This window comes from Mustela erminea, chromosome 6, assembly GCF_009829155.1.
Source record: "Mustela erminea isolate mMusErm1 chromosome 6, mMusErm1.Pri, whole genome shotgun sequence".
Classification (NCBI taxonomy): domain Eukaryota; kingdom Metazoa; phylum Chordata; class Mammalia; order Carnivora; family Mustelidae; genus Mustela; species Mustela erminea.
In genome coordinates this window covers 27,677,563-27,690,265 of record NC_045619.1, presented here as the reverse complement: position 1 = coordinate 27,690,265, position 12,703 = coordinate 27,677,563, and positions in this window count along the sequence as shown.

Here is a 12,703-nt window from a genome sequence, read left to right as displayed (position 1 = left end):
AAACATCCTCACAACATATTTCTAAAATGTCACTCTTTTTTACTCCCTTAATCTCAGACTTATTTGCTGACTTATATGATGTGGGGAAAAGTCTTCAGCCACAGTCTACTGCAAGGAAAATAGTCCTTGCAGCAGAAAGTGACAGTAAGATGTTAGCAAGTATAGTCTCACTTCTACTGTCCAAACAAGGTGCCAAATTCCATGTGTGGAGGCCATAACCTCCACTATAGAATGGTGCATTTTAAATTCCTAGACAGACTGATCAGAGGAAACATATCCAGTAATCTCTGTAATCCAGAAGGGCACCAGACAAAAGACCTGCATAGTCAGCAGAGGCTGGGGAAGAACTCGAGGTACTACTACAAGTTATCAGGCAGTAAGTTCAGGGCCTTTAAGCACTAATGGACTAATGAAAAAAAGAGAAATGGGAGATTTTAAAATTTCACCCTACCTTATTTTATATCTCAGTCAAAATAAGATGACATTCTACCATTCTAATCAATCTGGATCATTCTAATCAATTTGGAAATAGGCCTCTTTTGAGAACATCTGAATGATTCCTAACAGGTGTTGTTTGGGTCCCAAATTTAGGACATTCACTCCTAAAAAGTTCTGTTGTGGGATTTTTCATATATATACCATTTCATATATCTATATCTCTCTCTCTCTCTCTCTATATATATATATATACACACATACCATTGTGTCTATCCATACAGTTAGCCAAATGACTAAGTTCAGAGTAGAGGAAATATTAACTTGTTTGCCATCATGCTTTCCAAAATACATACCTGATGTGAAAATTACACTTTAAAGCTAATCATGTTGATTTATGTACAATCTTTGATATTTGTGGGTTTAGATGCTCAAAATCTTTTCTTTCGGCTAGAAACTATTGTCCTTCTAATCCCATCCATGGCATTGTATTAAGGAATACAAAGCTTTTACACAAGCACACCCTGTCCCTGCCAAAGTTGATTGTTCTAAGAATGAGCATCTGACCAACGTAAGGTCAATGTTTTCTCTTCCCAGAATTTAAAAACTGAATTGAGGGCAGAGAAGTCAGGCTCTCGTTGCCAGTGGGACTTGCCAGGTGTAAGCCTTGGGGACTATCAGTGGCCTCAGTCCTGTTACCGGGAGCACACCATTATGTGGAGAGAAGCAAAAAGAATAATAAAGGGAAAAAAGAAGAGTGGTTAAAGTCTAAACACCTATTTCCAATTTTTTTCCTAAAGTTTAAATGAATCCCTAATTTTTGCAAAGCTTGATTGGTCAGTTCTTACTTGATATTTCAAATACCTTGATATCAGTCTCATCAACACCCTTTGTTACTAGTGCAAATTTTATGTCTTTAATCTGGATTAAGTAACAATTACAGCTAAATAAACATGCACATAAAATGAATTAAAGCTTCTTTTTCCCTTAGACCAGTGGTGCATTCGTTTTCTAGGGCTGCAATGATAAATAACGATAAACTTTTTGGCTTAAAACCAGAAATTTATTCTCTCAAAGTTCTGGTGGCCTGAAGTCCAAAATCAAGGCATCGGCAGAGCCATACTTTCTCCAAATTCTTTCTTTTAAAGATTTTATTTTTTTGTCAGGGAGATAGAGAGGGAGCACAAGTAGGCAGAGAGGCAGGCAGAAAGAAAGGGAGAAGCAGGCTCTCTGCTCAGCAAGAAGGCCCAAGCAGGCTCATCCCAGGACCCTGAGATCATGACCTGGGTCTAAGGAAGATGCTTAAGCAACGGAGCCATCCAGGCGCCCCATTCTCCAAATTCTTAAAGAAAAATCTTTCCTTGCCTCTTCCTACTGGGCGCTGAGGTGTCCTTGGCTTGTGGCAGCAGACTCCATTTTCTGCCGCTGCGTTTAGGACCTCTCTGAGTCTCTTTATCTCCCCAAACTCCTTTGCCTCTCACTTATAAAGCCACTGGTCATTGGATTCAGGTTCCACATATATCCAGGATTGTATCATTTGAAGAGACTTAATGACATCCATAAAGAACCTTTTCCTAAATAAGGTCACATTTACAGGTAGGTCAGTTCCGGTGAAATTGCCTTTTGAGGGGTCCCTATTCAATGCAATACAAATGGCTCTCAATCCAGGGTGATTTTGCCCTTCAGCATCAATTCCGCATGGAAACATTTTTGCTTGTCACTGCTTGGGTGGGTGATGGTACTGACATCTAGGGGATAGAGCTGCTCTTCCATATCCTAAAATGCACAGCAAAGTCCCCAGCGACAAAAAATAACATGGTCCCTAATGCCACTAGTGATTGAGAAATCCTGCTTAGATGTATGGACATTGTGGTAATCAAGCAATTTGGTGAACACTGGCTGTGGACAACTCATGTGGGTGCAAACTAAACATGGAGAGTCCCTGAGAGATGATCTAGCATCAGAGGAGTCATCACCGCCTAACATAGCAAATAACCAACTGCAACTAATGTAAGTGCTATGAAGCAGAATAGTCATCTAATTATTTTACACATATAAAGTCATGTTATCCGCAAAGATCTTATATTCTTTTTTACACAAATATAAAATTCATATTTTTCATATTTCCATCTTTCTGAAACCAAAATGTATGTAATATATACACTTAACGTGTATCTTCAATGTGGCATTGATTCTTATTTTGCCTTAAAAACCATTATTAAGCTGATGGAGTTTCTTAAAATACATGTTATCTTTGATTTGAAGACATAATATCATAATATATATTTTTCTCTTAAAAAGCATGGAGATAAACAGATAGGAAGGACTCTAATTTTTTTGTTTATTTTGTTTTATTTTGCCTTTCAGTACAAATTGGCAGGCCTTCTATAAGACCTAGCAAATCAGATTCAATGGGGATCACATTTGCAGCGTTTTATAGGGTTTCCCGGGTGATTCCCCTTTAGATGATTCAATAGGTATTCAGTCTCCAGATTTGGAAGTTATTGATATGAAGAAAATACTAGGTTTGGAGAGAAGGCTTTAGTCCTTCAATAATTCTCTGACCTAGGGTAAGCTAATTAGCCTCTTCCGGACATCTCTTTTTTCATCCAAATAGTGCTTCTCAGACTCAGGGTACTGATACAAATATCGCTTTGACTGATATAAATATTGTCTCAGAGAATCCATGATTTCATAACGATGTAACTTAACAGCTAAATAAGACAATGGGCAAAATAGACAGCTCTTTCTTACAGAATGCCAACTACTACATATAGAAGGAATGTCAGGATTAGAAAACCATCCATGAACGCTAAAGCTAGTGGTAAAAATTTGATGAAGCACAGGGTATTTATATTCTTTCAAAGAATCTTCCCATAAATAACTTGTTAATTCCAAATCAAAAAATAGTAACTCTACAGTAGATAACCCTGGCAAGGACCACCTTAACTAAGTGACCAAAACTAATATCACAGATGTTGGGAGAAAGTGACATCATGTGCATCCTGGCGTGATAGGCCGAGAGGATCATGATGTTACCTTGGTGATATTCCTGCTAAAAATGCATACCTTCTATGTAATTATGAGGGAACATCAGACAGGTCAAAATGAAGCGCATTCTACAAAATAACTGGCGTGTACCTTTCAAAAATATCAAGGTGAAGAAACATGAAGACTTTCAGACTAAAAGAGACTAAAGAGAGACAAGACAATTAATTACAATGCATGATTCTGGATAAGACAGTTGACAGAATCTGAGTATAGGCTGTGGATTAGATAACAGGAGTGTATTAATATTAAATTTTCTGATTTTGATAAAAGGACTGTAGTTACGTTAAAGAACTATCTTATTCTTAAGAAAATCCATACTGACGTATTCAGAGATAGAGACATTATTTCTGCAATCTACTCTCAAATCGTTTGAGAAAGAAAAAAAATTATCTATCAATCTATCTTTCCCTCTATCTAGACAGATATATAATAATGATGTCAAAATGTAAAAATTGATTAATCTGGGGATAGGGTACTTTATCATTATTATTTTTTTTAAGATTGTATTTATTTATCTGACAGAGAGAGAGCAGGAGTGCGTAAGCTGGGGGAGCAGCAGACGGAGAGGGAGAAGCTGACTCGTGGCCAAGCAGGGAGCCTAAAGTGAGGCTTGATCCCAGGACCCTGAGATCATGACCTGAGTTGCTTAACCAACTGAGCACCACAGATGCCCCAGGACAGTACTTTATACTACCCCTGCAACTTTTCTCCAAGATTATACCAAATAAATAGTTAAATGCAATCCCATTCTCACTGTCTTCCCACTTTTTGGAGATGAACACTGAGTATTTATGTGTTTCAAAGAACAAAGACAGTACCAGAAGTAGTAAGAGTAACTGACTGGTATTCAGTTGAAAGAGTTAGTCCCTGGTTAAAGATTCTTATTATTTACTTCTAACTATTTTGGGGAAGGCAATCAGAACTCACTCTCAGAAGCTGAGGTCATGCACTTGAAAGGAGGGAGAGAAAAAGCAATAAAGACAGTTTTGGGGGAAGTCCTTTGAAAATGCCCTAGAGTAGGGGTTTCATACTTTAAAGTGCATAAAAATCACCTGCAGACCTTGTTAAATGCAGATTCTAATTCAGCAAGTCTGGGGCAGAATGAGCTTCTGCATTTCTAATAAGCTCCCAAAATGCTACTACTCTATTCTGAATACTATACCTCGAAAGGCAATTCTGAGGTGAGAGCAGGGGTCATCAGATGGGCACCTGTTTTTATAAAGTTTTATTGGCACATCCAGCCATGTCCACTTGTATATGTATTGTCTATGGCAGATTTGAGTAGTTGCGGCAGAGACCACAGAGCAGACAATACCATAAATTATAATTATCTGGCCATTCTACACAAAAGGTTTGAGCACCCCTGGCCTATAATGATTAACAATGACAGAATCCAGAATCAGAATGTCTGAGTTTGCATTCTGGCTTTGCCAGGCATAAACTTTGTGCCTTGAGTTGGTCAGCTTCTCTGAATCCATTTCCTGTTTGAAGAGGGGATAATAATAGTACACAAGCTTCACAGAGCTGTTGGAGGAGTAAACTGAACAGGATAGGTAAGGAATTTAGCATGCAAATGTAAGTGTGCCCAAGATACCCTAAAAATCTAAATTCTGAGGCTCCACTTCCAGCAATGTGATTCAGGAGGTCTGGGGTGGGACCTGGGAATGTATGTCCAGAAACCTCCCCTCCTCCAGGATTCCAATGCCAGTGATGCAGAAGGCCACACCTGGAGGCCAATGTTTAGCAAGTTCTTGTGTTCACCATATGTTCAAGTTCACTCGCCCCATTGTTCCTCCTTTCCCTCCTCATTTTCATTATCTTTCTCATCCTTTGCTGCCCTGCATCCTTCCTGACTCCGGGATCTCCAAGTCAAACAGTCCCTAAACCCAAGTTTGCTTTCCAACTTGTCCCTATGACTGCAGCCTGACCTTTATTCCTAGCCTATTAATAACTCTCTTATTAATAACTTATTAATAAAATTCCTTTTGGGTGATTATAATTTCTTGCATATCTTACACTTGACTCCCCCTAAAATGGTGCTCTTAAAGTTCAACCCGGCTGTGACCTAGATTCATCTGTTAGGTGGGGCTTGACTTGATCACCATTTAGTTGGAGCAACTGAAGAGGACCACTGAGTGGGGTGAGTAGTTCCTATTATCACTGTCCGGGGACAGTTGATGGACCAATAGCATATCTGGTCCACAAGTCATCTAAGAAGGTAATTGTGGTTTTTAAACATACAGCCTCTCCCTTTGAAAGTACTCTGCACTAGAAGTAGCAGGTATAAGTGTTTTGAAAATCAGTGTTATTTATATCCTGCCTTACAATATGTGTTCATTAGTATAACAGTGGACTTTGCAAAAGTTTTCTCAACTGCCCCTCACCCCCACCCACACACTCTACACGTGCAAACAAAACCTCACTGACTTGAGTGGATTTTGGTCTTGCTGAAGAAAGCAAGCATAACATGAATTATGCTTATAATTATGAATTTTAAGTCTTAATATCACAATTTCTTCAGAATGTATTTTTAATTTTAATTTTATTTATTTATTTGTCAGAGACAGAGAGAGTGAGCGTATGCACAAGCAGGGGGAGTGGCAGACAGAGGGAGAAGCAGGCTCCCTGATGAGCAAGGAGTCAGTTGCAGGACTTGATCCCAGGACTCTGAGATCATGACCTGAGCTGAGAGCAGATACTTAAACAGCTGAGCCAACCAGGTGTCCCCAGAATGTTTTTTTTTTTTTTAACCTGTCAAGAATTCAGTGGCATCTAGTAATTTTTCATTATATACTAGCAATGAGTTGAGAAGTTAACAAAACCAGACACTGAATCTTTTGAGTAGCCTTAAATTATCCTTTACTATCCCACTTTTTATTTACTGAAGGAATAAAAGGTATTATTTCTGAAGACATAGAGAGTGTTAGAGCTCATTTCTAAGCTAACGGAAAGCCACATTTTAAAATCTTTTTTAGCGTTTAGGCTACCTTTGACCCCTGATTAGGCTATTTTCAGCACGTGATTTCTTTTTCCCTATATACATACAAACTAAATCAGGTGGAATACTGTGCTAAAAAAAAAAAGTCCAAGATATTTTGCAAATGCTTGTTTTTTTTTTCTATATACTTTAAAAGAAAAAGAAGAGTTATATTTACTCATCTTATTTCTAGTCAAAGAGATTGTCATTGCTTTAGTTTAATAAACTGAGGCGTTGACTATACCTACAATTTAAATTCACCTAATTAAGCAGAAATGGTTATATTTGATTATGATTTTCACATCTCATTATTCCTTTTCAGCTTAAGATGTGGTCATTGGGGGGCACCTGGATGGTTCAGTGGGTTAAAGCCTCTGCCTTCAGCTCAGGTCATGATCCCAGGGTCCTGGGATCGAGCCCCACATCAGGCTCTCTGCTCAGCAGGGAGCCTGCTTCCTCCCCTCTCTGCCTGCCCCTCTGCCTACTTGTAATCTCTGTCTGTCAAATAAATAAATAAAATCTTAAAAAAAAGAAAAAAAGAAAAAAAAGATGTGGTCATTGAGTTTGTTCTTCACTTTTAGCAGTATGTTGAACTATAAATTATTCCCCTCCTTTCCTCTCTACTTATGATCTCACTCCCACCTCATTCAATAGACGTAGGACAAATCAGTGTACTGGAGCAAAAGTGCACAGATGAGGAGTTGAAAGAATAGAGAAACTCATGTTAAGGGTGATGAAGACCTGAGGAAGAAATTAATTTTGTATATATACATTTTTTTTTGAAAAGCATAAAAACCTGACTATGAATAAAACAGAAAAAAAATGAACATCCCTTTCAACCTAAGGAAAAAAAACTTGGTATTGCAGCAATGCTACCATTTATGGATTACTTCTTGCCAGGCTGTGTGCTGAACAATTAATTAATTTACTAATTCATTCATTTTTTCAATAGTTTAAAAGAATATCCGTTAAGTCCCTGCTCTGTGAACTATCTTAGGACCAAGGGGCAGGGGATAAAACGAAATTTCTTCCTCCTAAGAGAGAAGATGCTCTAATCTTGGAAGAGAGACAGTAAGCATAGAAACAAATATATAATATTTTAAGTGGAATACAAAAGGGAGTGGAGAGAGAGTCTCTTTGGATTGGCTAACAAAAGCTGCCCAATAAGCTGGAGTTTGAACATAGATCTGAAGGCAAGATGACGGTAAACTCTGAGAGTATTTAGGGGCAAGAGAGTTCTGGGCAGAGGAAAGAGGAAATGCCATGTGCTTGGCATATTTGAGGGAGACTGTGGCTGCCAGTGCGGCTGTGGCAGAGTGAGCATGCACAGAGAAGACTAAGAAGGGAATCAAGAAAGTGGGAGAGAGGCAGATCATATAAAGACTTGAGGTCAGGATAAGGACTTTGGAATATACACAAGAGATGAAAAGCCAAAAGTGTTTAGCTCAAAAGTGGGAGATGATCATTACGTTGACATGTTGAGGAAAAGAACTGGGAGAGCGCAGAGATAAAAATGGGAAAGCCAATTAGAGAGTGCTTGCAATTAATGTCTAAGTTGAGAGTGGTAGAGATGGCCTAGCTATTTCCCAAACCCATTTTCTGTTTCCCAAAGCACACAGCTAGACTTTTTCCCAGCTCCTTTGCAGTAAGGTCTGACTTCCAAACTGCTTTCTGACTTCTGGAATGTGAGTAAAGTGAGGTACACCACTTCCCGGCCTGGCTCCCAAATCTCCCATGTGCTACCTCCGTGCTCTTTTGCTTTTGCAGCTTTGATGCCAGTGTGGAAGGTGCAGGGCCACAGGGATGAAAGTGGGTGTTCCCAAGCTCGCTGCTGAAAGAGATGACAATAGCTGACTATTGATCAAGAGTGTAAGGCAAATTTCTCTGATGTTAAACCATTGAGATATTCTGAAGCAGCAACTACTATTACCTAATCTAGGAAGTGATGGGTTATTTTTCCTTGGGTGCTAAAGGTGAAGAGGATGAGGAGTGGTCACATTCTACAGTTAGTAGAGTGACTGGATTTTTCAAGGATTTGGATGTAGTAAGAAAGTAAGAGAAAAACCAGGACCATTTAAATGTTTTCACCTTCAATATTTGCAGGAAGGAATTGCCATTTATTGAGATGGAAAGATTGGAGGAAGAGGAGGGGCTCCTGGCTGGCTCAGTTGGTAAAGCATGTGACTCTTGATGTCGGGGTCATGAGTTCAAGCCCCCCTGAAAGAAAGGAAGGAAGGAAGGAAGGAAGGAAGGAAGGAAGAGAGGAAGAAAGAGAGGAAGACTACCTTGTCATATAAATACTGTTATCTTCATTTTTAGGATGAGGAAATAGAGGCTTGGTGAGGCCAATGATTTCATCAAAGGAACATGTGAGGACAGGAATCTGAATTCAGCTGTGGTGAGTTCATTATACTCCAGCACACCGTCCTTTCCCAAAACATGACACATACCCACATAGGGTACATACATTTAGCAAACAAAAAAAAATCACAATGATGTGGTACTCTCTGAGGTAACTAATTTAAAGAAGAAAAGAGAGAGGGAGAGAAAAGAAAGTAAAATGATAATAGAAATGACTGGATTTCAGGAAAGCAGGACTGATGCCACTTCTACTACTGAGGCTGAACAGCGAGGCTCAGTGCCCCAGGTGACACAAGTACCAAGAGCCTGGTGGACCAGCCAAGTGCTCCAGCTGAAGCAACGAGGTTTTACAGGGACTTCACTTCCAGACGTGGCAAACACAGACTTTAGATGTGAGTTCAAAGTTAACAGTCACCAGAAACCAGGCGTATCTCAGCAGATTACAGTCCAGCAACTTGATCCAAATGGCAACTCATGGTAGAAGCCAGGGAGACCTTCTGACAGTCTTCAGATCTGAAGCCCCCACAAAGTCTATCAAGCTCTGAGCTGTCACTCCCCCATACACAGATGACATCTTGAAGATAAGCAAGGAGAAGGAAAGAAAGATCTACAAAACTGAAAAGCACTGAGTCATTCAAGAGACTAAGTGGAAACATACTGGGATCCCATTATTTGATACATTTAAAATCTGCCTCCTCCCCATCTCCTGGTAGAGTTAGGTTTCACAAAGAAGATTCGATCACACCTATAGAAGCAAAGAAGTTGTTTCTCTTTGCTCACTACATTCTCTATGCACGGTATACTTATGGCCTATTCTACCACTGAGTTTTTACTCAAATACTACTCTTTCTCTAAGTCTATAAAGACAATTGTGTAAATAGAGATGATTCTCTGTTCTACTCTATTGTCCAAGGAAATTCGAATTATTTACTTATTTTTTTTATCAGGTTTTGGTTTTTGCTCTAATTTTGTCTTACTTTAATTCGAATGTGTCAGGGAATTAAGGTTTACCTCTGCAGGTAAACCTCAGAGAGGGTTTTGAGCTAACTATGGCAGCAAGCTAGGGAAATCAAGGAATTCAATCCCACTTGTGAAAAAAATGAAGGAAAACACATGAATCATTGTGTGCTTCATACCTTTTGCCTCTCTCCACTCACTCATCCCTGATTATTTTTGCTAAGACTCTTCTCTTTCTGGATTTTTGTGCAAGCTCCTGGAGTCCTGCCATAGATTCTCAGTTTGCTCTTTGCTCTTTGGCCTTATAATTTGGATCCAGTATTGATCATTTCGTAGGGCTTCACCTTTCAACAACTCCTATTCTTATGGGAGAAAGAGCTTGAGACAGTTTTTTAGGTCCTCATGTATGAAGTCGCCCATACCTTTAGCTTCAAAACCTCCAGAAGTGGTCTGCAGGGGAGGTGAGGTCTTTTCAGAATCAGCGTCTATGAAGAAGAGTTTTAAAATTCCATGATGGCAGTGCTTAGACCTTGGGGGTTCCAACTTCACAGAAGCAGCAGCAACAACAATAATAAAATTGGCAAGAGACGAGCAACAAATAGACAAAGGAAACCTAACCGAAGTGCAAGAACTAGCTGCCAAAGTGAAATTAAAATAAAAAGATCTACCACCCAAGCTCAAAACAGAAAGGAAGATTTTATAAAAGGAAAATCCAACTCAGGCCATTCCATATGACTTCAAGCAAAGTCCAGAAGTAGAAACACTTTTGTATTAAAAAACATTCAGTTGTGGTGCTATTCACATTTCACACTGATTTTAAAAAATATACAAATTATCAAACATACACAAAAGTAGAAAGAATAGTATAGTCAAGTGCCTATTATTAAAAAAAAAAAAAAAGACAAACATCAAATCTCCACTTGGGAAATGTAAATGCCTCAGACTCCTGAATTTTCCAGTACTTGGGAAGAATCAACTTATATGATATCTGCAATAGACAAAGGTTTTGTGGTTGTTACTGTTAATGTTGTTAGAAATCTAACTTCCTTTCTAGTTCTTATCTTCCAAAATTTTAAAAACTGAAATATAATCAACATATAACATTGTATTAGTTTTCAGATATAACAGTATATTGAGTTAGTATTTGTATATATTGTAAAAATCGCTACCATAAGTCTAGATTAACATCCATTACCACACATAGTTATACTTCTGTGGGTATGATGAGAAATTTAAGATCTCTCTCTGTAACCTTCAAATATATGATACAGTCTTATTACCTCTAGTCTGCATGCTGTCCACTAATGTGATTCTTGGGATTTTTTTTTTATAACTGGAAGTTGGATCTTTTGATCATCTTCACCCATTTTTCCCTTCTAGCCCTGCCTCTGGCAATCACCACAACCTCCCCCCTTTCCTAGATAACAGAAAGAAAGTACCCATGTAGGAGCAACTATTGCCGGAGCTAATGCAAGGTCAGTTCTGCATTCACTCTACAGCTTCTCTTTGTGGTTCCTTCTGTACCATAGGGGGGCAATTAGCTAAGTCATCCTGAAGTTCTAGAGGAATTCTATTCCTTTCCTCCCCACCCTTCTTTAAGAATGAAAATTTTAACCAGGTTCTGAGAATCCATGTCTCAGATGTGTTGGCACTATTGCACTATAATACATTTTAGTGTATTGAGCCATTCTACATCTTTCTTTGTTTAAGTAAACTCATCATCTTTCCTCTTTTAACTGGGAAAATTATAACAACATCTGATATTTACTGAAAATTCACTGCTTGCTAAGTTTTTTTAGGTGGGTTTTCCAATTTAATCGTCACATCAACCCTGTGAGGTGTGTACTATTACTGTCTCATTTTACTGATGAGGAAGTTGAGTCTGATGTGGAAAATGAGGTCTACATTAGCTTGTATACCTGAATTGGATGGCTGACTGCCTCATCGAAGATCTCAGGGTGGCGGAGCTGCATTTTGAACTGGGTAGGTTGACTCTGGAGTCTAAGGTCCTAGATATAATACTGCAGTGCCTCCTATGCTGAAAACACTTGGCTCTCTGCTTAATTAAAGTCAATAATAACAAATAAGCAACTGATATACCTGCCTTTAAGCAGTTTGTTTCTGATTTGTTTGTTTGTTTTTCTTGTTGGAGGCCAGTTCCAAGCTTTCACAAATGGAGCAAGTCGTTGTTCATGTTAATGTTTCTAGCATAGTCCCATGTAGTTTATGATATGCTGTAGGCTTCTAAAAGACTGTTTTTGTTCTTGAAGTCTTTATTTTTTTAACAACTTTATTGAGATATATTTTATATACAACGTTCTTGAAGTTTTACTAAATAGAAATATTAATTTGTATCTATAAAAGAACTGTCATTGTTTTCAAACATTCATAAAGCTTGAAAATAATTCCCAGTGACGATGAATCATTAATTGACAGTCCTCTTTCAGTGGAGTAGTTGATTGTCCTTGGAGCATTTGTTTTTATTCATTTTCTGCTTTATATGTCAGGTTGCTCCAGTTTTATACAAACATCCCTAATTTCTTAGCCTTGTTGGTGAAAATATAGACCATTCATTCATCAAGTAGTTTTTGAATGACTACTCACTGCAGCTTGGTCTCTCATTCAAAGACAGTGATGACTAGGCACAGACTTCTACTCAAATTTGTAAGAGACAAGTCAGGAAGTAGGGCAGACAAATAATTAAAGTACAATGTGTAATGTGCTATACTAGAGCTAGATACAAAGCTCTAAAGCACTAGGGTAGCATGAAGGAGAGAAGAGAGGTAAGCACATAATCTACTTCAGGATTGAAGAATCAAAAAAAGGATTCAGAGAAGAGGTGCTTTCTCTTCAAGGTAAAAGCTGTTCCTTAATTGAACCACAGTGAAGTACTGATCAGAAGGAGGTAGATGGTGGTGGGTA